The following is a 23,372-nucleotide window of genomic DNA, read 5'->3' as shown; positions in this document are numbered from 1 at the left end:
ATGTCAATACAAGTACACCATGAGCAGAGCATTCTGGTACGCACAGAGGTCAGCGAGCGAGCCAACGAAAGTGACCGAATCAGCAAAGTTAAAATGCAGCTTAAATTCACCTCAGTATAACAAAGATCAAATGAATATTCTTCATGCACTTTTGCCTAGGTTAGCCAACTTTTCCCAAATACCAGTTAAGAATACCAATATACATGTTTTTTGCATTTTACACAGTTCTTTATGCCACTATTTTAATTATGAAGCAGTGACCTTTATTATATATAAAATAGGAATACGTTGGAAATACTCTAAGATTTTCAATCTAAAATGTTAGTTCTATTTATTCTTTCTTCAGATGTAGCCTATACTGTTGAGAGTTGCAAGCATTTTCTGTTTTTTTAGATTTTAGGCATCTGCCGTGTTTTTTTTTTGTTTTTTGCAGTAAATTACAGTGGTGATAGATGCTGAAAAAGTCAAGTCACTTTTTTTCAATACAGCTGAGTGAGTACCACCTCCAGAGATTGATTCAATAGAGCTGAATTTTGAAGGATGAGAACTACACACATTTACTAATGTGTGCTGTGTGCATGCGACTGAAGTAAATTTCTACATCCAGATCAAATAAATCCAGCCTGAATCTTGAGTGCAATTCCAATTGAGTCTTCTTAGGCAGTCCTTCAGAATCCAGGATGTCTTGCTTCCACTCCGTTTGCAAATTCTGGTGAGGCTAATCTGGAAACTGCAAATGGAGCAGAGGGGGACTGATGGAATAGCTGGGTGGGTGGGTTGTGGTAATGGAGGGGGGGGGGGTCGTGGTCCTCCGCTGGATGATTTCTGTGTGCCGACAATACACAGTTTCACAGTTCTCCATATTCCTATGCTGTAATGAGCTTGAGGTTCCCTAGTGGATGTTGTATGCCTTCAGGCCATTCTCAGCTCTTCTTGTTGGGCTTCCTCATAACCACAACAAAACTTGCAGCAGGGTGACTGTTCTGGGAGTATGATATCAGTCATGTGAACAGTGCAGCCTGCTCAATATTGCTTGCTCAGAGTAAACAGAAACTCAATGTGACGATGTTGGCCCCGCTTTTCCTAGCTAACTGAAAAGAACCTCCTACTTTCAAATCTCTTACTATCTTTCCTGTCAGTTAGTCCTGACGAAGGGTTTCGGCCCAAAACGTCGACAGTGATTCTTCCTATAGATGCTGCCCTGGCCTACTGTGTTCCACCAGCATTTTGTGTGTGTTGCTTGAAATTTCCAGCATCTGCAGATTTCCTCGTGTTTGCTTTAGGAAATACAGGTTCAATTAAGTTGATAGACTAGTGCCGGAGTCTTGTGTGTCACCAGTGTAAAGGCTTAGGAACATGGGCCAGATATGTGGCTGGAACCAGGGGTCGGGGAAGTAGACCTGTTACATGGCTGGAGTTGGAGTCGGGAATGCAGGCCAGGTGTTGGGGATCTGTCTGCTGTGTAGCTGGGGCCTGCTTGTGCAATGGGCACTGGGATTTGGAACATGGTCCAGATTGTGTCCAAAACCAGAACGGGAGCCTAAGGTCAGGCGCAGGATTTGATGAGTGGAAGGAACCTGAGTCCAAGTTCAGGAATGGGAGCTGGGTGAATGGATTGAGCTACATGGGGAACATGGGATGAACTTGTGGCCAAATGAGTGCCATGTGGTTGGAATGCCATCTTTCCTAATATTCATTAAACCTGCATCCCATGATGTTACTAAAATCAATTTATATGTCAATTATCTCATTGCTATTGGCTGCTGAATTGCCTATACTCGAAAATGACAGCACTTTCAAAATAAACGCACTTTCAGTCATCAACCTAAGTTCTTGGGATGCATATCAATGCAAGTCCTCCCCAAGTTGTACGTACTAAGTTAGAATATTCACAAATACACTTATCCTGTATGAGGATAAGTCTTAGGTGTTCTACTAATAAACAATAGTAATGAAGTCCACCAGCGTCTGTCCTTTATTAAATGTTGCTCTTCATGTTAGAATCTGCTCTAGAATATAGGGTAAATTCCCTTTATTATTGAGTTTCCTCATAACTAATTAATATGCTTCAAGACCTTGGCCTCCATATCTCCTTATGAAATTAGATCCTCAATTTTGTCACTTGCAAACCCCAGTCAGTTCTGATGGCAACATCTCCTTCACAATCTCCATCAGCACAGGTGCACCACAAGGCTGTGTACTTAGCCCCTGCTCTGCTCATTTTATACTTATGACTAAGAGGCTAAGCATAGCTTCAATGCCATATTTAAGTTTGCTTATGACACAATTGGCTGGACCCTTAACAAATTGAAGTCTATAGGTCCTTGGAAGCACTGCTCATATTGATTGAGTGGTGAAGAAGGTGAATTAGTTGAGGCAATGGGTTCAAGAGTCAGAAGTTATTTTGCTGATTTATAAAACTCTGTTAAGTCTGCATCTGGAGTATTGCATCCCATTCTGGTTGCCCTATTATCAGAAGGATATCAAGGCTTTGGAAAAAGTGCAGATGAGGATTACCCAGATGTTGGCTGGATAAGAGGGCATGCACAATGAGGAAATGAGGACACACTTGGGTTGTTTTCTGTGGAGCAGCAGAGACTGAGGGGAGAGGTTTTTAAAATTACGGTTGGCATGGATAGAGTAAACAACGGTTTCTTTTTTGCACGGTTGAAAAGTCTAATACTGGAAGGTGAGAGGGTATAAATTCAAAGACAATTTTTTTTCTATAGAAAGTGGTGTGGACCTGAAATGCACTGCAAGGGTTGGTAGTGGAGACAAATATGTTTAAGAGACTCTTGGTAGGTATTGAGTGAGAAGACAGAGTAGGCACATGAAACTGTGAGCAGAAAAATTTATTTTAGTAGCTTTTAAACACTAACCTAATTAGTTCAGCTCAGCATCATGGACTGAAGGGCCTGGTGCTGTGCTGCAGTGTTCTATGATTGCTGTACTGCCTGGATTATATGTTCCCTGCAGCAGTACTTGTACCTACAAGTCAAGTCAGGTCAAGTCACTTTTTATTGTCATTTCGACCATAAACTGCTGGTACAGTACACAGTAAAATCGAAACAACGTTCCTGCAGGACCATGGTGCTACATGAAACAACACAAAACTACACGAGACTATGTGAGATAACTCAAGGCTACACAAGACTATGTAAGACAACACAAAAACTACACTAGAATACAGACCTACACAGGACTACATAAAGTGCACCATAATTAATTAATTAATAATAAGCAAGACAATAGGCACAGTAGAGGACAAATGTCAATATAATAATAAATGATGCAGATGTCAGTCTAGACTCTGGGTATTGAGGAGTCTGATGACTCAGGGCAAGAAACTGTTGCACTCTAGTCATGAGAGCCTGAATGCTTTGGTACCTATTTCCAGATGGCAGGAGGGAAAAGAGTTTGTATGAGGGGTGTGTGGGGCCCCTCAACTTTCTTATTCAGAGATTAAAACATTCCAATACAAAGTCCATTCACCTCCATTCTTTGCCTTTGCTTTTGCAACATTTACCAGCATATCCAGAAATCTAAATAGTGTGAAGCATTCTTCTAAGTTTTCTTTAATGAAGATGTTACGTAATCTCTATGCTCTGTGCAGAGCTAGTAGGCTCAAAGTAAAAGGGTTGCATTGTGTCCAACACTTGTGAAATCCATTAAAAAAAATAATTCAGCGGCTGGATTGAAAAGAGGGCTACACTTTGCACTTTAACACTGTTGGAGAAGTTGTGAACAACCTTGCCAAATTGGATGTGAATGTAGATAGGTGAGTAAGAAGCTTCTTCACCTCTCACATGGGCTGCCTTGTGTGAAGGTGGTGCTGATGAGGTAATTGCTGATGATACAGTTGTAAAAATAGTTGTTTTATTTCCCACATTTCCATGTCATTTGCTTATTCTAAATGGTATTTTATTAGCTTGTTGAACAGATACCAAAGCAGCATTTCTTCTCATGTCACAGATGTATATTCCCGGCCAGCACTTGCGGTTGAACTTTAGTGATTTTTCTGCACATGCTTAAAACCTATCGTTCATGTTATATATGAACATCTTACATTATTGTTAGAATTGACATCAATTTCATTTGAAAGCTGAGCATTATCCATCCAAGATCATTGTGTTTGCATTATCAAAGATCAGACCTTTACTTTTCCAACTATTTTCTGTTGACAGGAAGATTGACAGCTGCAGAGAGCCAACATCTGTCATGAAAGCAGCTGCAATTGGAAATGGTATATTGTCACACGTACAGAGAGACACACCATCTCGACAAATCATCTCAAAACATGAATATTGTTGTGTCTGTGCACAACTTTGGGTTAATGCAACATAAAACTCTATATGTACAAAGCATTCAATTTCCCTTCCATTAAGTCCATATTCCAAATAAACATGCTTTCACAATAAAAGTCCATAACTAACTTCACAGTGCTAAAGATTGGGTGGCGCTCTGTTCCTTTCAGGGTAGTGCCTCTGGGCCTGTGGATCTGTGGCATCAGGTTTGGATCATGTCTTGTCAACGATAATGTTCTCATCGTGCCTCTGGACCTGTGGAGAGTAGTCATGTTTGGTAGGCATCTTGTCTAAGATAACATTCTCAGTTTCCAATGTCACTTTGCTGTCAGTGACATCATCACTGAGAGATAAGTCCAGTGACTGTAATGTGTCCGTCTTGTTGGATGCAGTCGACTCAGGAGTGTACTTCAGCTAAGCATCCAATATCTGGTCCACATGACACCTCCATGTCTGATCTCCAGCATCCACTGTGTACATCAGAGATCCTGTTCTTGTAGGTACCCTACCAGATGTCCACTTACAGTAGCCATTCTTGAAGCTCCTTGTTGCTTCTGACTTGGCAACTGACTGAACTGTTTATCCTGCTCTTCCCTCCTGAGGTCTGGATCCAGGAGGTCTGTTCAAGATCTCAGATTACTGCTCATGAACAACATTGCAGGTGTTTGATTTGTCATCACGTGAACAGAGTTCCGATACACAAAAAGGAAGTTGTCCACCTGGTGCTGTAGAGAAATGTGCTCCTTGTCCATCACCTTAATGGACTTCTTGAAGGTTCGGATAAACCCTTCAGCTAACCCATTCATTGCTGGGTGGTGAGGAGCTGACTTGAAATGTCTGATGCCATTTTTCTTCATAAGCAGTCAGATTCTTCTGACATGTATTGTGGCCATTGTCACTCACAATTTGTTCTGGTAAGCCATTTCTGGAGAAAATGATCCTCAGGGTGGAGGTACTCTTGGCCAAGGTGATTGACTTTATTGGTATAACCTCCAGCCACTTTGAATGATCATCCACAGCAATCAGAAACACGAGTCCATGAATGGCCCAGCAAGGTCAATATTTACCCTTTGCCATGCTGACTACAGCCAAACCAACAGGTGTAACGGTGCCTATGGGGGTGCATTTAGAACTTTTTGGCATCCCGAACAACTTTTGGGCAAGTCTTCAATCTGCTTATCTGTTATTGGCCACCACAAGTAGCTCCCAGCAAGACTTCATCTTGTCTGTTCCCAGTTGTCCTTCATGCAGATTTTCTAACACTCTGATGTGCAGTTTAGAGAGAACCACAGCACAAGATCCACACAACCGCTATCTTTGACACACTGACAATCGGTCGCGCCTTGCTGAGCACTCTGGAAACAGGGTTACCATGTTAGAGCTCCATTCCTGGAATCCTATGTCTTTTTTTTAAATTAGTTTAATATTTTGAAGTCGCAAAGTATAACATTAGCGACAAGGTATTTTCTAAAATAATTCTGAGAGAACTACGGACTTGGATGAAGTGCAGCAAGATGTTCAAATTTAAAAAAATACACTGCAAGGAATGTTGAGTTAAAGAATATGCAAGCAGTACAGCACGTCCTGTTTGGAAAGGAACTCATGATCAAGTTTTAAAAGAAAAGGAAAATTCAAGGGTCCATAAAGAGTGAGTGCCGAGTATAATAATTATTTTTAAAGAAGTATAAATGGCTATGTCAGAAAAATGCCATGTTTGATTACAAAAAAAGATAACTGGAATATGTATACTGAGCTAATTCTACACTATTTTGAAGCAAATGAAACAGCCAATGGGTGCCAATTTTGTTGAGTTCATTGGGTTTAAAGGCAGTTTACTTCGAGGTTTGACTACTCCAACGAAACCAACAGAAATGAGCTTTGCCGATATTGTCAAAGCCATGCAGGAACATTTAAAACTGAAGCCTTTGCTAATTGCAGAGTGTCTTAGGTTTCATAACCAGAATCAAAAGGAAGTGGGGGGGGGGGGGGGTTGTTCATTTCAGCATTTGTGGCTGAATTGAAGAAAATGTGTAAGCATTGCCAGTTTGGTAATGAGCTTAATGATGCACCGAGAGATTGAGTGATTTGTGAAATCTTACAAGAAAGTATTCAAAAGTGGCTCCTAACTGAAGCATAACTTACATTCAGAAGAGCAGTTGAAATCGCTGTTTCAATAGAAACCACAGACAGACAGAGATACGAGGGGTGATTGATAAGTTTGTGGCCTAAGGTAGAAGGAGTCAATCACCCTGATGACTTATTTACTTCAAACTTTCTGCATAACCACTCAGAGTTGAACTGCAAGTGCGTATAACGAGAGCCACAAACTTATCAGTCACCCATCTGTGGACACTTTCTGGAGGTCCAAGATCCATATGCTCTATGTTGAAAAATAAATGTGTTAAGTTTTCTAAAATGGACTCCTGCTACCTTAGGCCACGAACTTATCAATCACCCCTCGTACAATTGATTTGCAGTCAGGATTGAATGCGAGTGTGAGCCAAATGGCAATGCCTGAACAGAAACTGGCAGAACTAATTAAGTTACCATTGTGGCAGGGGCTCACATTCACTAGACAAATGCAGGTTTGAAGCTGAAACTTGCAGAAAATGCAACTAAGAGAATGTTGGTCAGATAAAAATAAATGGACTGCCCAGGGAAGAGAAAAATGTAGAAAGTCAGGTTGCAGTTTGAAAAAGTGCTCTGATCTGCATGGTATTGATGAAAAAATTGATAATGATGAGAGTGACACAGTACTGTGTACCCTCGAGATTTACAATGTGAAAATTAACAATTGATGAGCAATATGACTTGTACCAGAAGTGAACGGCAAGTTAATTAAAATAGAAAGATATTGTGCCATGCAGGTAGACAGTAAGCTGAAGGAGTCATGACAAGGTGATTTTTAAGGCTAGAGTTCAGCTTTAATGTACAAGAGATAGTTCAAGTATCTTGTAACAGTGAAATTGAAGCTGTCCTTGAACTTGGTGTTTATTTTTCAGCTTTTGTGCCTTCTAGCGGTATGGGAGATGGTTAGATGGGGACAGAAGATTGTTCAGAGAGGGAGGGATCTTTTTTATATGCTGGCTGTTTTTCCAAGGGAGTGAGAGAAGTGTATACAGAATCCACAAAGTGTGGCCAGCTTTCATGATGAATTACGCTGTGTCCACAACACCTTATAATTCCTTGCATAATTAAAGAAGTTTTAGAAGGGTTCAGTCTTGCTGTCACTAGCAAAGTTATTGTCCAGAACTCTTATCTTCCTTTTCCTAGTCACTGACTCCATTCATGTCTGACATTGGACCCGGGTTTTGCAACTTTAAGCTCAAAATGTGTTTAAACTATATCCCCATGTTAATGCTCAGTTTACCAATTTCCATCTTCTAAATAATCACTCACTACATCCTTGTCTCAGCACACCTGCTGCTGAAGTGATTATCCATGGTTTTCTAACCTCTGGATTTGACTATTTTAACATAAACTTGTCATTCATGACTCTAGTGTCTCCTATCAATCCTGTCCCTGCTTTTGTCAGCAAATATTAGCATCTAGTTAAGCATTCTCCAGATTCACCACTATTTTACGTAATAGCCTTATTTACTGGGTGCACTACTTTTAACAACAATTAGCATGCACTGATGCTCTCAGTATTGAGTTCATTTTAAATGCACCAATGACTTCAAATTAATAGAACATATTGCATGCATGTTAACTTCAAAGAGAAATCCCATACCCCAACCCATAAAGCCGGATGAAGTTCTGGTAACACGGTAACTGGCCCTTCTGGACCAACAAGCCCAGACCACCCAATTATACCCATGTGACCAATTAACCTACTAATCGATACATCTTTGGAATGTAAGAAGAAACCAGAGCAGCAGGAGGAAACCCAAGTGGTGGTGGGGAGAATGTACAAACTCTTTACAGACAGCAATGGGATTTATAAATAATGTTTAACTCCTGGGTAATTCTAGCAGCTTCAATCCATGAATAGGAAGGACAATGATTTTAGAATGTGTACCTTGAAATTAGATTTTATAATCCATATTCAGTGTTAATATTTTCCTAGAATGGTAAGTGATGATGACAATTTTCAGCTTTTTCCTTTGCGTCACATCAGTGCCTGACTTTTAACACCAATTAACAGGCATGTTGGAAGTTAATTCATCTCTACGAGATGTGATTCCTACTGCTGCTTTTTTTAAAACCTAGTTCAGTTCCCACATCAGCTGCAAATAAGGTTATGTGCATGTGCCTTTTGGAGAATAGTAGGGGTTATCAGATCTAATTGTCCTGGAGGAAACTCTTGTCATTGGATAGTCTTCTGAAAAACTAGATCTTTACATCATACTTGTGTTTAATCCCTTGCCTCTATACTGACCAGTCCCCTGACCCCCAATATCATTTCCAAAGCCATGTAAAGCCTGACCCTAACCCTCCACTTGCAGTCCAAATTCCATGTTCTCTCTGCCAATCCCATAAATTGCTTCTGATTTTGTAAAGCAGTGGCAGTCCAATTTGCTCACCAAATCCTCAGTCCTCTCTCAGATCATTTGCTTGATTCACTAGCCCTGATCTTGCTTGTAGAAATTTGTGCTGTGCTTGCAAAGTAACTCCAGATGCTATCGCTTAATCTTGCTCAGCCCCACATCACGAGGTTTGGATTATGGTGATAATCCTATCCTCCTCCACCAAAGACCAAGACTTGGCCTCATTCTTAGCTGGCACACTTTCAGTTATGAAAGTATGTAACAGGCCTGCAACCAAAATGGTTGCAGAAGGCAACTAGTGCATCTTCTTGTCTATACAAAAATCCCCTGGCTTTACATTTTTGTTGATCATTACCATTTGTTCTGGCGGCAAAAGTCGAAAGGGCAGGCTCTTGTTATTCACACATGGGATGTGGCACTTTCTGGCAATGTTGGTACTAACTGCCTATACTTAATTTCCTTAAACTGAGAAAACTGTTAAGAAGCAACTGCATTGGTGGTTCAGGGGTCTCAAGTAGGCCATGTTGGCTATGGATGATAGATTTCCTTCCCCAAAAGGCGTCAGTGACCCAGTTGAGTTATTTGTTGGTTTCATGGTTAAAGTTGCTGAGACTAGCTTTAATTTTATAAATCCCAGGTTGGTTTAATTAATGGATATAAATTCTGGATCAGTGTTAGAGTTCTGGCCACTGGTCCGTTAACTAAATCCTTATACAGCTGTAACCCTGAGCAACTTTATCTATCAAGAGAAACACTAGGCTAGGTTGAGAATAATGATATTTTAGTCAGGGAGCCACACATATTTAAATGTAAGATGTTAATACATCTGTGTTCTTGGGTATTTTCATTATTTAGTTCTGAAATCTTTGTGTATAAGAGTATATCACACAGAGAATTATTCAGAGTGTTTAGAGAAGGCTAGTGTTTTGCCTATAGTGTCCCAAAGTCATTACTGATTTGTGCACAATTTGAACTCTCAAATGGACCTTACATGTTTTGTTTTTGATAACTATTGGCATACAGTGGCCTGGAAATTTCAAGCTCGCTAAACTTGGGCAACGTGATACCATAGTGGATAGCACAACGCTTTACAGTACAGGTGATCTGGGTTCAATTCATGCCTCTGCCTGCAAGGAGTTTGTACATTCTTCCCCATGGCTGTGTTTCCTCTCACATTTCCTGAGACATCCCGGCTGATAGATTCAGTGGTCACTGTAAACTGTCCTGTGATTATGTTAGGGTTAAACCGGGGGTGGCATGGCTTGAAGGGTTGGAAGGGCTTATCTCAATAAAGTAAAAGAAAATGCATAGAAGTGAGAAAGAGCAGGGGAGATACGTAACAATTGGTTCCAGTGCCCCAAGGAATGTTTTTATTGGTATTGCAAATATGCAGTGTCTTTTTTTTTGTACTCAGCGGACATGGTTTTCAACCTTCTTCAGCATTACTTGCCTCGGTAAGATTTTGAGGAGCACCCATTGCCCAAGAGCTAACCAGTGTTAGCAGAAATCTAATCAATCGCTGTAAAAGTACAGATCCTATTGATGATTTTAGTGACTGACTCCCCATCAAAATTGATCGCTTTTGCAGTGCAGGAATGGAACTGCACTTTTCTGTTGGTCTTGCTTCCTGACCTGGGCAAACCCTATCCCTCTGTTTCACTGTTGCCTTCATTATGCGTTTGTAGTTTCAGTATGCACTCGCCAAGTCATAAGCTTCTGACTGTATTTTGTGATCATCTTTCTATCTCAGTTTAATCTGATAGCACATAAAACTGCTATGTGCCATTGGATTTTTAGGCCAGTATCTCGCTGGACGTCCCTACCTGGGTGAATGGCAGCTTCAGCCTAAGAGGAAGGAAGCCACAGATAAGCCTGACGATGAAATATGAATGAAAGGCCAATCCAAACAATGTCATTGGTCAAGGAGTCTGGTAGTCAGAAATTTCACCAGACCTTTCTCAAACTAGTGAAAGATCCTCTCACATCCTGTAACTGCTTTCAATGTCAGCAGTTCCAGAAAGTATGACATCATAATTTAACCAGTCAAATATGCGTAGGGTAAAAGTAACAATGTTTATGGGATGGTAGGTGCATCAACAAATTAAGTTAGTATCAATTCAGATAGTTGGAGGTTAAATATTGAATGTTTATTAGGTAATTTCCTAATCTCACTTCCCTATTTATTGAAGCTATGAAGGTGAAAGTTAATTGAGCTTGTGGTATTTGTCCTTTGCCACAATGGTCTCTATTGTAGGGAGATTATCACCATCAGTAAGCAATGAAGATAATTGTTATTCCATAGGAGGTTCCGGGCAACTTCTTACTCAGTCTAACTGTCCTCATCTCGCAGCCCTGTTTTCTCTAACTGCTCCATTAACCCATCAACTGGATGACCACCACAGCTTGTCCCAATTGGCAACACAAGTCACACCCTGTCAGATACATTCTCTTTGACCTGTCCATTCTACCTTCTCTGCATCTTAAACCTAACTTGATTTCTGTCATCCAGTTTTGTCAAAGGTTCTTCAATCTTAAACATGAGCCCTATTCCATTTCTGACCTGTAATTCCAGCAATTTCTGATTTAATTAAAGTAAAATGCAACAAGTGCAAACTTCAGGGACACCTGTAAGAACCTCTCTGGAAATGCAAGATATCAATTTGGATATTTAGAGCCACGTCACTCCAGCACAATGATGATGCTGAGCTTCACTGGGCTGAGAATGCAGCCGCGGGCAGTGTCGTACTTCTCAACATGAGGTTGATACACCCAGCCAGACTTGACGCAGCAGATGGTTCACTCCAGGCTCTTTTCTCAGCACCTTGGCATTGCATGTCATGCTCTGTCGCCCTCCCAAAACACTGCCCCAGAGCACTAAATCAACAGACTTTCAATTATCGCTCAGCTTCATTAACTGTCAGGCATTGCTTACTCCCAGAGACATCAGTGACCACAATTTGCTATTTTTTTTACAAACCTTCCACTGCTGTGGATTTTCCAGCATGAATTTTACAGAAACCTGTTCAAAATCATTGGTGTTCTGTGATTCTTATGGTTGTTAGTGTGAAATTGGGTGTAGCTGTAAAACTATCTAATATCACACAATATAAAAAATGATGGCAGTTTGTAATTCATTTACTCAGCTCCGTAACTCAGAAGTATTACACGTCAGGGTTAGGATTCCTGCCTTAACAAATATGTCCTTGAACTTTTCTATCACTCATAAAAATCTTGCATGATGGCAAATGATAATGTGATTGCAATAAAATGTGAATTATCTGTCATTTTTGTTTTAAGGTACCTTGCCCTGAGGTCATGAATACAAAATCATGATTACACGGAGAAGATTACAATGTGTTTTTCAATTTCTGAATATTCCAAATATTGATTAAATTTCATGCAAATATTGTTGGGGCTATTCAAATTGTCTAACATTGTGACGCACTGAGCTTCTTGTACCAAGCTGTCTATTCTTTGATTCCCTGCTTAATGTACAATAGAAACTAGTGCTGACCTTTATGCTCTGTTCTGTAACTCAAAAACATTGTAAAATGACAAGAATGAAACTGCACTTGTTCACAAATCTTGCAGATAGTGAAATGTTGAGTTAAGAAACTACTGTTAACAAGCTGTTGTAGTCCTGAATGGGTTAATGTCACACCCATTGTTGTTCACTGTGATGCATGTGAGAAACCTGCTGCTGGAAACATTTCCTCATAGCTGGACGTTTGGGTGCCAGATAAACAGTCTAATGAGGGAGTGTTTAAGTTCATTTAGTGCCAGGAGCCAAGAATTTGCAGCTGCAATCAGTTTCAAATTTGTTTTCTAATCCTGATAATTTTCTAAAGGCATACATAACAGAAAATATTATTTAACTTTGTTTTACAGAGGAATAGCTCATCATATGATAAGGACCAATGATTTCACAAACATTGCAAATTAAGTAAATGATCCTTCAATACAGCTTTCCTCTGTTTCTCTTGACTCTCTGTCATGAATCACATAATTGGTCCTTCACCAATCTGTCTTGCTGCTAGATTTCCTCTGGGTGTAAACAAAATTCTTACAAATGGCTATTTTTATTTCTGCCGTGCTCAGTATCTTCTTAAGGGGACAGAAGAAAATCTTGCAGACACTGTTAGCTTTTTAGTACCTGCATGTGGAGCCATTAAATCAATGAAGAACAAGATCAATCACTTAAAAATCAAATCCAGCAACAAACAAAAATGTTGTGGTATGGAATTAAATATCAAAGGAAAAAATATTCGGGGAAAAATTCTTCCATGAAGCCTGAATCCTTTTTGAGTCCAACACGTGCCTGACATGGAAATGAGACATGTACAACAGTGTCCAATAGTGCACAATATATGTATACATGGCAGTCTGGGGTTTTAATTTATGCTCGTGTGACTCATAGAAGGCATGGATCATTTCTGAAGATAAAGACCAATAGATATAATTCTTGTGAAGTCTGCTTTGGTGCTACTGTCATTGAAAAGCTTCCAGTGCCTGCAAAGATTGAGTAAAAACCCTCAGAGTTCAACTGCGTTTCACATTGTGTTCCCTCTGTTCAAAGCTATTTTTATTTGGTTTCATCATCCAACCACTGGAGGGAGTTGCAAGATACAACTGCAACATCTTTTGTTAGGTCTCTTTCAGGACAAGATCTTTCTTTTTAAAGTTGATGAAAATTTAAGATATGACTTGCAGTCAAAAACTACAATGCTACAAGTTACAATGCTACAAAGTTAACGAATTAACATTTCCATAGAGTCAATCTGTTTAGTAGTGGCCTCGCTCATTATGAATGATACAGCTCATATTATACTGGTATTTTAGTGGTAGGTGGGGACATCTCTTCTTCAGGTCTGTCTTCTTTCACTGCATCATTGAGCAAATTTTTGTGTGTCCTTGACCAAGGTTCATTTAGCTAGAGCCAGGGATGGTGAGGCCTTTTTTGGTAATGTCCTTATTACATACATTTATTCACCGTGTCCTAGAAATGCTTATCTGTTCTTGACCACCAGAAAAATACTTTTGTCCACCTGGTAGACACAAGGTATACCCTCATGCACTCGATTCAGAGTAGCTGCTTTTCCTTGGTTTGGAATGGCAACTCTGGATACCCAAAGAAACCTAGCATTCTGCGTGCCTACGTTAAATCTCTTCATGGGACTTTGTGTGTTGTGAGATAAGGTGGGGAGAGAAGAGTAAAAGGTTCACACTTAGTCATGGCAGCAAGTTGTGTGTTGTGATTGACAAATTGCCCATGTATTCTTATGTACTCTCAGTATATGTTTCTCACGTGGCGGGGGGGACAGATAGGAGTCGATAGAGTTCCACATCCTAGGTGTGCTGTCTATATATATGTGTGTGTGATATTTCACAATATCGTCCTCTGCAGCTGGGATTAATGGCCATTGGCACAAGGTCATTACCAGAGATGTTAGAGATACATTAGGGAAGTACTGTTCTGTGAGAATTGAAGTTCACAAGTACAATAATACAATAACCAAACTTTTTTTATTTCAAATAACATATCTGTGTTTTTGCTGTGCATCAAGGTTCATTTCCAATCAATTACATATCTGCTGAATGTTACAAAATTACAACAAACCTGCAAACCCATTTGTTAAGTGAAGCAGCAACTACTTTGCCAGTTCCTAAAAATTCAAGAGGCTGTGAAATGAGCAGCATCTGCTCCAATTTTCTGACCATTCCATGTTGCCTGGTCCACCTGTATGTTGCCTTGTGGTTTAGCAACTCATATGGAGGTCTAAAGGTGGCAGGATACATCTAGGCTAGTTGTGGTGTTGTGAGAGAGAAGCTCTGGAAAGATGGTGAGATTAGCAGCATCCAACATTGTTTTGACCTTGACCACAACTGTCTGAAGTTCTCCTGATCCTGCTCATAATTAAAATAGACCATTTTTTGAGACGGTAAAGATATAATTCCTTTAACCATTCTCCAGTCTCTCAGAATTGAAGTTAAACTTTCAAGTTTCTCCTTGTGCTCCTGTCCTGATTCGTATTAGTGCTGTAAACCCTCACTATTGCAGACCTTTGCTTGGCTGAATGCTGTTCACATTGCCTGGGCACCACCTGATGTTCACTTCCTTTTCATCAAGCAGCCTCCTTTAAGTTGCACATCTGGGAATGCATGCAATCTCTGTACACACAGTTTTCAGCAAACCATTTCAAATTTGGTCTGCGCTGCCTGTAATACTTTTACATGGCTGATGGTTCTATTTATTACATTTATCTTGGTGCTAAGTTTAATAAATGTTTTGGTGCACTAAAAGACTCTGGGTGGAGTGTTTATGCTGTTTAGTCAACCGTTCAAGTATTTTGTTGCATGGTTTGTTTGGAGACACCAAAGATTTTACCATGTCTGAGCAAAATTGACTTTTTTTCCCTCCTTTCTGCAATATTATTTACAGCAAACAAATATTCCATCCTTCCACATGTTCAATTCCTGACTCAAACTATTGAGAACAATTGAAATATCAATTGCGGTCACCTTGACTTCCACAACATAACTGATGTAAGTTTCAAAAACAAATCAGTTAAATCCATTTTTGTCTCAGTATCTGGAGCTCAAAAGCTCAAATGGAAAGAAAAATAAGATCTCACGAACTATTCCAGTTAACTGTCTTTAAATCTTGTTATCATTAATTACAGCAATTTTTAATATCTGCAAACAGTATTTAGAACAATTGCAATTCCGCAGTTTCACCATTTTCTTTCTTTGTGTAAAGCCTTTCAATTTTGTGTTATCAACCAGCCACTAGATGAAGTTGAACAATAGAATCACAATGTCTCTTCAAGTTATTACCATGATATTACAGTTACATAAATCAGACCCTTCTGGTATCAGGCTGTGAGGTCTCATATTGGACAGTTCCTTCAGATGGACTAATAATTGGGTGGAGGGGTGTGATGGACTCATGGACTTGCACCCACATTGTTTGCTAATCCCAACCACACGATAGGTCTTGATCTACAATTGATGTTTCAAACTGCCCACCATTCTGTCCTGCCTCAATCCACTGAACTCCTCTGCTGAAACTATCATAGCATTCCCTTCTGACCTTTCCCCCACAAACAAGTGTACCGGGTTGTCTTTATTCAGTGCACTGCTGAATTCTGCAGCAGTGGGAGGAGAAAGAAAGCTTTGGTTTGCCCACTTCCCTTCAAATTGCTGAAGCAGGGCCATTTAATTTCTAAGCCACCATCTCCCTTGCAGACCATGACCAATTTCAAGTCAAGTATGTTTGGGTTGCCTTTGGGTCCATTTTTGATTATGATCCTGGGAAGTAACATAAAATGTTTCCCTACATTTGAGATGCTTTTATAAATACAAGCTGATTTCATGCTGCTGCTGTCTGAGGATTACATTGAGTTTTGCATTTGGTTCTCCTAGTAAAATGGACACACTGCAAAAGCATTTATATGAGCCCTGTACTTGTGGGAGAGTTAACGCTACTCCATGGAAATATGTTTTTCATATGTAGTAGGCAAAATAGATGAACTCTTCAGAATGAGAAAATCATAAGGATCTGAATTGAACTCTAGCATAGCTTGCAATTGAATATGTTGTCCATGGCATTTTTTATCAAGCGTTGAATAATCCTCCTACAACTTCCAAAGATCATCTTTGATTTTATTTGCTTTCTAATTCTTTCTGTATTTAAGCATTATGTGTAGCCAAAAACTAACTAAACAAAACAGGCAACTTCACCTTGGGCACTCCACAAATTAATATTTGATATTTGGATATCTGTTGCCCTTATGATTTAAATGTGGTTAGAGAACCTCTAATAAAGAGTTCTGTTTAATCCTATTGGGATGTAGCGAAATATTACACTATTACTGAAATCAAAATGATTTGTGTCTCTTTCTGTGGTAGGATTTTTACAATGTTGTGAATTCGTACAGGGAATGAGATGAGTCAAATGGTTATTGTCTCTGCTACATGATGCTTTGACTTCCCGTTTTGACCCCTATCTAGTTTTTGACCCCTGCATCTGAACAGCTATAAACTATCAAAATAAAAGTGGAAACTTTGATTGTGGTAGTGTAATTTAACATGTTCTTGATAATACGCATGTACACATAGTTCCAAAGCTCATTGCTTTGACCAAGTTTGTGGTGCCTTCAGGAATATATTGAAAGTACAACAGGTCTACTGCTGCGAAATATGGAAACTTCCATAAGCTCGATGTGGCATAGATGTCCAAAAAATTCAGTGTGAACACTGCTTTTAAGAAACTTAAGAAAATATTTACAGGTGGGTAGGCTTTAGTTTTAGGCGTCAAGCACCATGGTGATGATGGTGGTAATGACACTACCTGCTCTACCATTTTACATGCAGTAATTTTGCATTGCTCAGTATTACCAAGGATATCAGGAGAATCATTACATACTCAACCTCTTATTGTCTAAATATGGCTTTTGGGGATTTTAAGTATTTGATAATACTGACTGACATCTACAATAAAGCGAAACAGCAAGAACATGGACCCACCAAACAAACCCACACGTTGCTGAGTCTGTGGTTTTGATTTAAGATTTCTTGGGCAGATCTGAACACACAAATCTGAAGCAGAAATAAATCATTCTCAATCGTAAGGTACTGTGAACAAGACAAAGAGGTTGTTTCTGGGAGCTAATTGCCTACACTGTTTCCTGTCCACAACAATGACTACCTTCAAAAGTACTTCAATCGAGAAAAGCATTTCACAACCCTGCAAAAACTATATCATAAATGTAAATAGTTTTATTTCTTGTGTGTAGCTTTACTTGTCATGAGTATTGTCTGTGACATAAATGTGCCTCAGGCCATTGGAGACCTTTATACATCAGTGTAATTTTTTTGATTTTAGAAGATGTGTATCATTGATGAAGAAAAAATAAGAATCGACTGCAGCACTTCTCCAAAGTCTTGGAAGAGCGAGTAAATTGCAAAAGCCCCAAATGCCCCCTAGGCTCCTAAGTGTCACCTTTATTGTTACAGCATTTATTTCTCTCAGATTGCAGTAATCTCTCGGCAACATTAACTTAAGTTCTGTCTTGACATCTTGCTGAGCTGGTGACCAGGTAAGTAGGTCTCAATTTAAAAAAAACACATTTTCTGTCCTTAATGTTATTTATTTTAAGTTCAGAGGGTCAGTCACTTTGCATTTTCTATAAAGGTTATTCTGATCTTGCATTAAGGAACTGCAAACTCAACAATTCCTTGAGTGTAATTTTAATGGTTCCAGCACAGCATAGCAGCAATCTAGTGTAACAATAAATGCTTTATTCTATTTGATTCATACTCCTCCTTATTTTGGACAGTGAGTGAACAAAATCTGAATCAATATTTTCATTAGTTACCCTTGTGGGACCAGCCCATTATATAGATTTTCAACTTTACTTATAAACGCAATCGAAACAACTTCTTCACATTTGCTTCAGGTCCGTGAGAGGACTTATTGGAAAAAATCTATTAAATCCCGTCATAGCTTGAAGTAAATGTAAGAGATGGTTAGGTAAAAAAGTCTTCACTGGATTTTACAAGAGGCTATTTTTATTTTTGAAGAAACACTTACATTATGTATATAAACCTACAGGAGGAGAGGCTGTACTTGATCTGGTATTGGGAAATGAACCTGGTCAGGTGTCAAGTCTCTCAGTGGGAGAGCATTTTGAAGATAGTGATCACAATACTATCTCCTTTACCATAGCATTGGGGAGGGATAGGAACAGACAAGCTAGGTAAACATTTGATTGGAGTAAGGGTAAATAAGAGGCTAACAGGCAGGAACTCGGAAGCATAAATTGGAAACAGATGTTCTCAGAGAAACGTATGGAAGAAATGTGGCAAATGTTCAGGGGATATTTGCGTGGGGTTCTAAGTACATTCCAATGAGACATGGAATGGATGATAGGGTACAAGATCCATGGTGTACAAAGGGTATAAATCTAGGCAAGAATAAAAGAAGAGCTTACGAAAGGTTCAAAAAAATAGGTAATGATAGGAATCTAGATGATTGTAAGGTTAGCAGAAAGGTGCTTAAGAATGAAATTTGAGAGCCAGAAGGGGCCGGGAGAAGGCCTTGGCAGACAGGAATAAGGAAAACCCAAAGTATTCTAAAAGTATGTGAAGAGCAAGTGGATATGATGAGAGAGAATAGGACCAATCAAGTGTGACAATGGAAAAACGTGTATAGAACCAGAGGAAATAGCAGAGGTATTTAATGAATACTTTGCTTCAGTATTCACTATGGAAAAGGATCTTGGCGATTGTAAGGATGACTTGCAGTGGACTGAAAAGCTTGAGATTGTAGATATTAAAGGGGATGTGGTGGAGCTTTTGGAATGCATCAAGTTGGATAAGTCAATGGGACCAGATGGGGTATACCCCTGGCTACTATGGGAAGTGAGGGAGGAGATTACTGAGCCTCTGGCAATGATCTTTGCATCATCAATGAGGACAGGAGAGGTTCCGGAAGATTGGAGGGTTGTGGATGTTGTTCCCTTATTCAAAAAAGGGAGTAGAGATAGCCCAGGAAATTTATAGGCCAGTGAGTCTTACTTCAGTGGTTGGTAAGTTGATGGAGAAGATTATGAGGGGCAGGATTTATGAACATTTGGAGAGGCATAATATGATTAGGCATAGTCAGCATGGCTTTGTCAAAGGCAGGTCGTGCCTTACTAGCCTGATTGAATTTTTTGAGGATGTGCTAAACACATTGATGAAGGAAGAGCAGTTGATGTAGTGTATATGGACTTCAGCAAGACATTTGATAAGGTGCCTCATGCAAGGCTTATTGAGAAAGTAAGGAGGCATGGGATCCAAGGAGACATTGCTTTGTGGATCCAGAACTGACTTGCCCACAGAAGACAAAGAGTGGTTGTAGACAGGTCATATTCTGCATGGAGGCTGGTAACCAGTGGTGTGCCTCAGGGATCTGTTCTGGGACCCTTATTCTTCGTGATTTTTATAAATGACCTGGATGAGAAAGTGGAGGGATGAGTTGTAAATTTGCTGATGACTCAAAGGTTGGGGGTGTTGTGGATAAGTGTGGAGGGCTGTCAGAGGTTACAATGAGACATTGATAGGATGCAAAACCGGGCTGAGAAGTGGAAGATGGAGTTCAGCCCAGATAAGTGTGAGGTGGTTTATTTTGGTAGGTCAAATATGATGGCAGAATATCAAAGTATAGCGTTAATGGTAAGACTCTTGACAGTGTGGAGGATCAGAGGGATCTTGGTGTCCAAGTCCATAGGACACTCAAAGCTGCTACACAGGTTGACTCTGTGGTTCAGAAGGCATACGGTGCATTGGCCTTCATCAATTGTGGAATTGAGTTTAAGAGCCAAGAGATAATGTTGCAGCTATATAGGACCCTGGTCAGACTCCACTTGGAGTACTGTGCTCATTTGTGGTCGCCTCACTACAGGAAGGATGTGGAAACCATAGAAAGGGTGCAGAGGAAGTTTACAATGATATTGCCTGGATTGGGGAGCACGCCTTATGAGAATAGGTTGAGTGAATTCGGCCCTTTCTCCTTGGAGCGACAGATGATGAGAGTTGGCCTGATAGAGGTGTACAAGATAATGAGAGGCATTGATCTTGTAAATAGTCAGAGGCTTTTCCCTAGGGTTGAAATGGCTAGCACAAGAGGCCACAGGTTTAAGGTGCTGGGAAGTACCGTAGATTCCGGACTACAGAGCGCACCTGATTAAAAGCCGCACGCTCTAATTTTAGAAAGAAAATCAATTTTATACTTGTACAGGCCGCACCGGATTTTAAGCCGCAGGTGTCCCACGTTGTAATATGAGATATTTACACAGAAAGATATTACACATGAGGATTTTTTAACTTTTAATTAAATCCGTATGGTAACATAAACAAATACATATTGCAAATGCTTTTTTTCGAACAGTGCCTGTAACACAGCTACTTTTAAATATACATACGTATCGGTTACACACAAATTACGTTGCATATACTTTTTTACTGAACAGTGCACGAACAACATTCCAATATCTCCTAACGACTGGTAAAAAAAATATATATATACTGCAGCCTACCAGGAAAAGTTATTGATCGCCTTCTTCATCTTCCTCCTGCGCACTAAAACCATCAAAGTCCTCTTCTTCAGTGTCTGAATTGAACAACCTCAGGATCTCGTCATTCACTTCCGTCTCTTCGTTGTCACTCTCACTTGAGCGCACGCGGTCCTCTTCATCACGCAGCAGTCCAGCCTTTCGAAACCCGTTGGTGATGGTGGATGTTGTGACACGGCTCCACACATTTAGGATCCACTGGCAGACTTGAGTTAAAGATGCTCTTCGCATGCGGCCTGTTTTGGTAAAGGATTTCTCGCCGCTCGTCATCCAAGCCTCCCACTCAACACGCAGCGCCACTTTAAATGCCCGGTTCACGCTGATGTCCAGTGGCTGCAAATACTTCATGGTGCCCCCAGGAATCACAGCTGGAATTGAGTTTGTACTCTTGATGGCAGCTTTCACTGAATCTGTTATATGGGCCCTCATGTTGTCCATAATGAGCAATGCTTTTTTTCTGTGAAAAAATCCCCCTGGTCGCTTGGCGTAGCACACTCTCAGCCAATCCTTCATTAGACTCTCCGTCATCCAATCTTTCTTATTGACTTTCACCATGATTTCTTTTGGGAATTTTTCCTTTGGCATTGTCAGCCGCTTAAAAATCACCATCGGTGGAAGCTTTAGTCCGGATGCTGTGCAGCTCAGAACACAAGTAAAATGCGTTCTCTCATGGCCACTTGTTTTCAGTGTGATGGACGAGTCACCTTTTTTATTAACAGTCCGAGTGAGAGGCAGGTCAAACGTCAAAGGTACTTCATCCATATTTATGATATCATCTGGCCCGATGGAATTCTCCGCTATCTTTGTTTGAGTGAATGTGCGGAAGTTAGCAAGTTTTTCCTCGTGGTCAGGAGGGAGCTGCTGACGCAGAGTCATGCGTACCCTGACGGACAGGCCTTTTCGTCTCATAAATCTAAAACACCATGATGGCCCTCTAAAATCATCGATTTTCATTTTGGTGGCGATTGCTTTAGCCTTCAGTCTGATCTGCACGGTGGAAACACCGCGGCCGCCTGCTCTCTGTGTATTAACCTAGTCTTCAAGAAAGTTTTCAAGTTCGGGCCATCTGCTATGATTACCCCTGAAAGCTCTTGTCGTCTTTTTGCATTGACTCAGTTCTTCACGCTGGCGTCTCCACCATCTCACCATCGATTCATTTATGCCAAGATTATGTGCAGCAGCTCGATTTCCTTCTTCAACCACCAGATTGATCGCCTTTAACTTAAAAGCTGCATCATATGCTTTTCTTCGAGTGTTTTCCATGTTGATGAGGGTGAGTACAATTGACTGATTTACAATAACTTAATTGTGAAAGTGCGCTTTCACAATTATCCGCACCGTAGTATAGGCCGCAGTGTTGCCGCAGTGTTCAAAGCGTGGGAAAAAAGTAACGGCTTATAGTCCAGAATTTACGGTAAGTACAGAGGAGATGTCGTGGGTAAGTTTTTTACACAGAGAGTGGTTAGTGTGTGGAATGGGTTGCTGGTGGCTGTGGAGGCGGAAATAATAGGGTCTTTTAAGAGACTCCTGGATGGCTGCGTGAAGCTTAGAAAAATAGAGGGCTATGGGTAAAGCCTAGGTAGTTCTAAGGTAGGGACATGTTTGGCACAGATTTGTGCTGTATGTTTTCTATGTCTCTATTACCTGCTTACTTTCTTTTAAATGCGGAATCTTAAAGTAACAGCTTTGAAATTTAACTGGATATGAATTAAAGTCCCATTGCAATGAAAAATTTTAATTTTACAGCTTCTGCCAGCAAATATCAACTATTACAGTATAGTGATTATATTCATTTATCTCCAACTAAACTAAAAAGAGTTGATCCATTAAACAGTGTCCCATTTCAAGGGGAATGGTGAATGTGCATGTTGCTCTCATTTCAATAAGTATTTGCTCAGTTTAGATATTTTCATCTGGTTCCTTGCATTCCTTCAGTATCCAGGCAGCATATACAAGATGATGAATAAAGATCAGTGATCTTTTTATGAAGAAACCCCATTGTCTTGAATTTCATATTTTATTTAGAGAAAATACAGGTAGCCTATAATTAAGAATCTTCCCATTTCACTTTATTGTCATAAATGTCAGGTTTTTCTTTGTACATCCAGATCTTCAAGCATCTCTGAAATAGCGTGTCGATTTGCACTGAAAAATGCAAAATGCAACAATGAATATCAAAAGTAGACTTTTATGTAACAGATTATGTTTCAAGTAAATACTTCATATTCCTGATTAATGAATAGATATAATCAATCATAGTCTAACAATTCTTAGGATAAAAATTTTGAGTAACTTAATTATGTTAGCACCAATTGGCTGTAATACGCTCGTACCTGATGTAAATGTCAATGATGCTTTATTGAAGAGACGTGAAGAACTCAGATTCTTCGTGAATGATCCATCGCCATTATGATGAAGGTAGTTTGCAGGACAAACATGAGTATTTCAAATTTATAATACTT

The 23,372-nt window shown here is 39.9% G+C and overlaps 1 protein-coding gene across 7 annotated transcripts in view; it reads left to right on the top strand.

Moving 5' to 3' along the window:
- LOC132380129 (rho GTPase-activating protein 44-like) overlaps positions 1 to 23,372 on the top strand; it is a 281,829-nt gene that overhangs the window by 145,667 nt on the left and 112,790 nt on the right. The gene's annotated exons all lie outside the window — the stretch shown is intronic.

The sequence above is a fragment of the Hypanus sabinus genome, chromosome 23 (genome assembly GCF_030144855.1).
Source record: "Hypanus sabinus isolate sHypSab1 chromosome 23, sHypSab1.hap1, whole genome shotgun sequence".
Classification (NCBI taxonomy): Eukaryota; Metazoa; Chordata; class Chondrichthyes; order Myliobatiformes; family Dasyatidae; genus Hypanus; species Hypanus sabinus.
The sequence above is the reverse complement of the archived record's forward strand: the minus strand, read 5'-3'. Positions and strand labels throughout refer to the sequence as shown.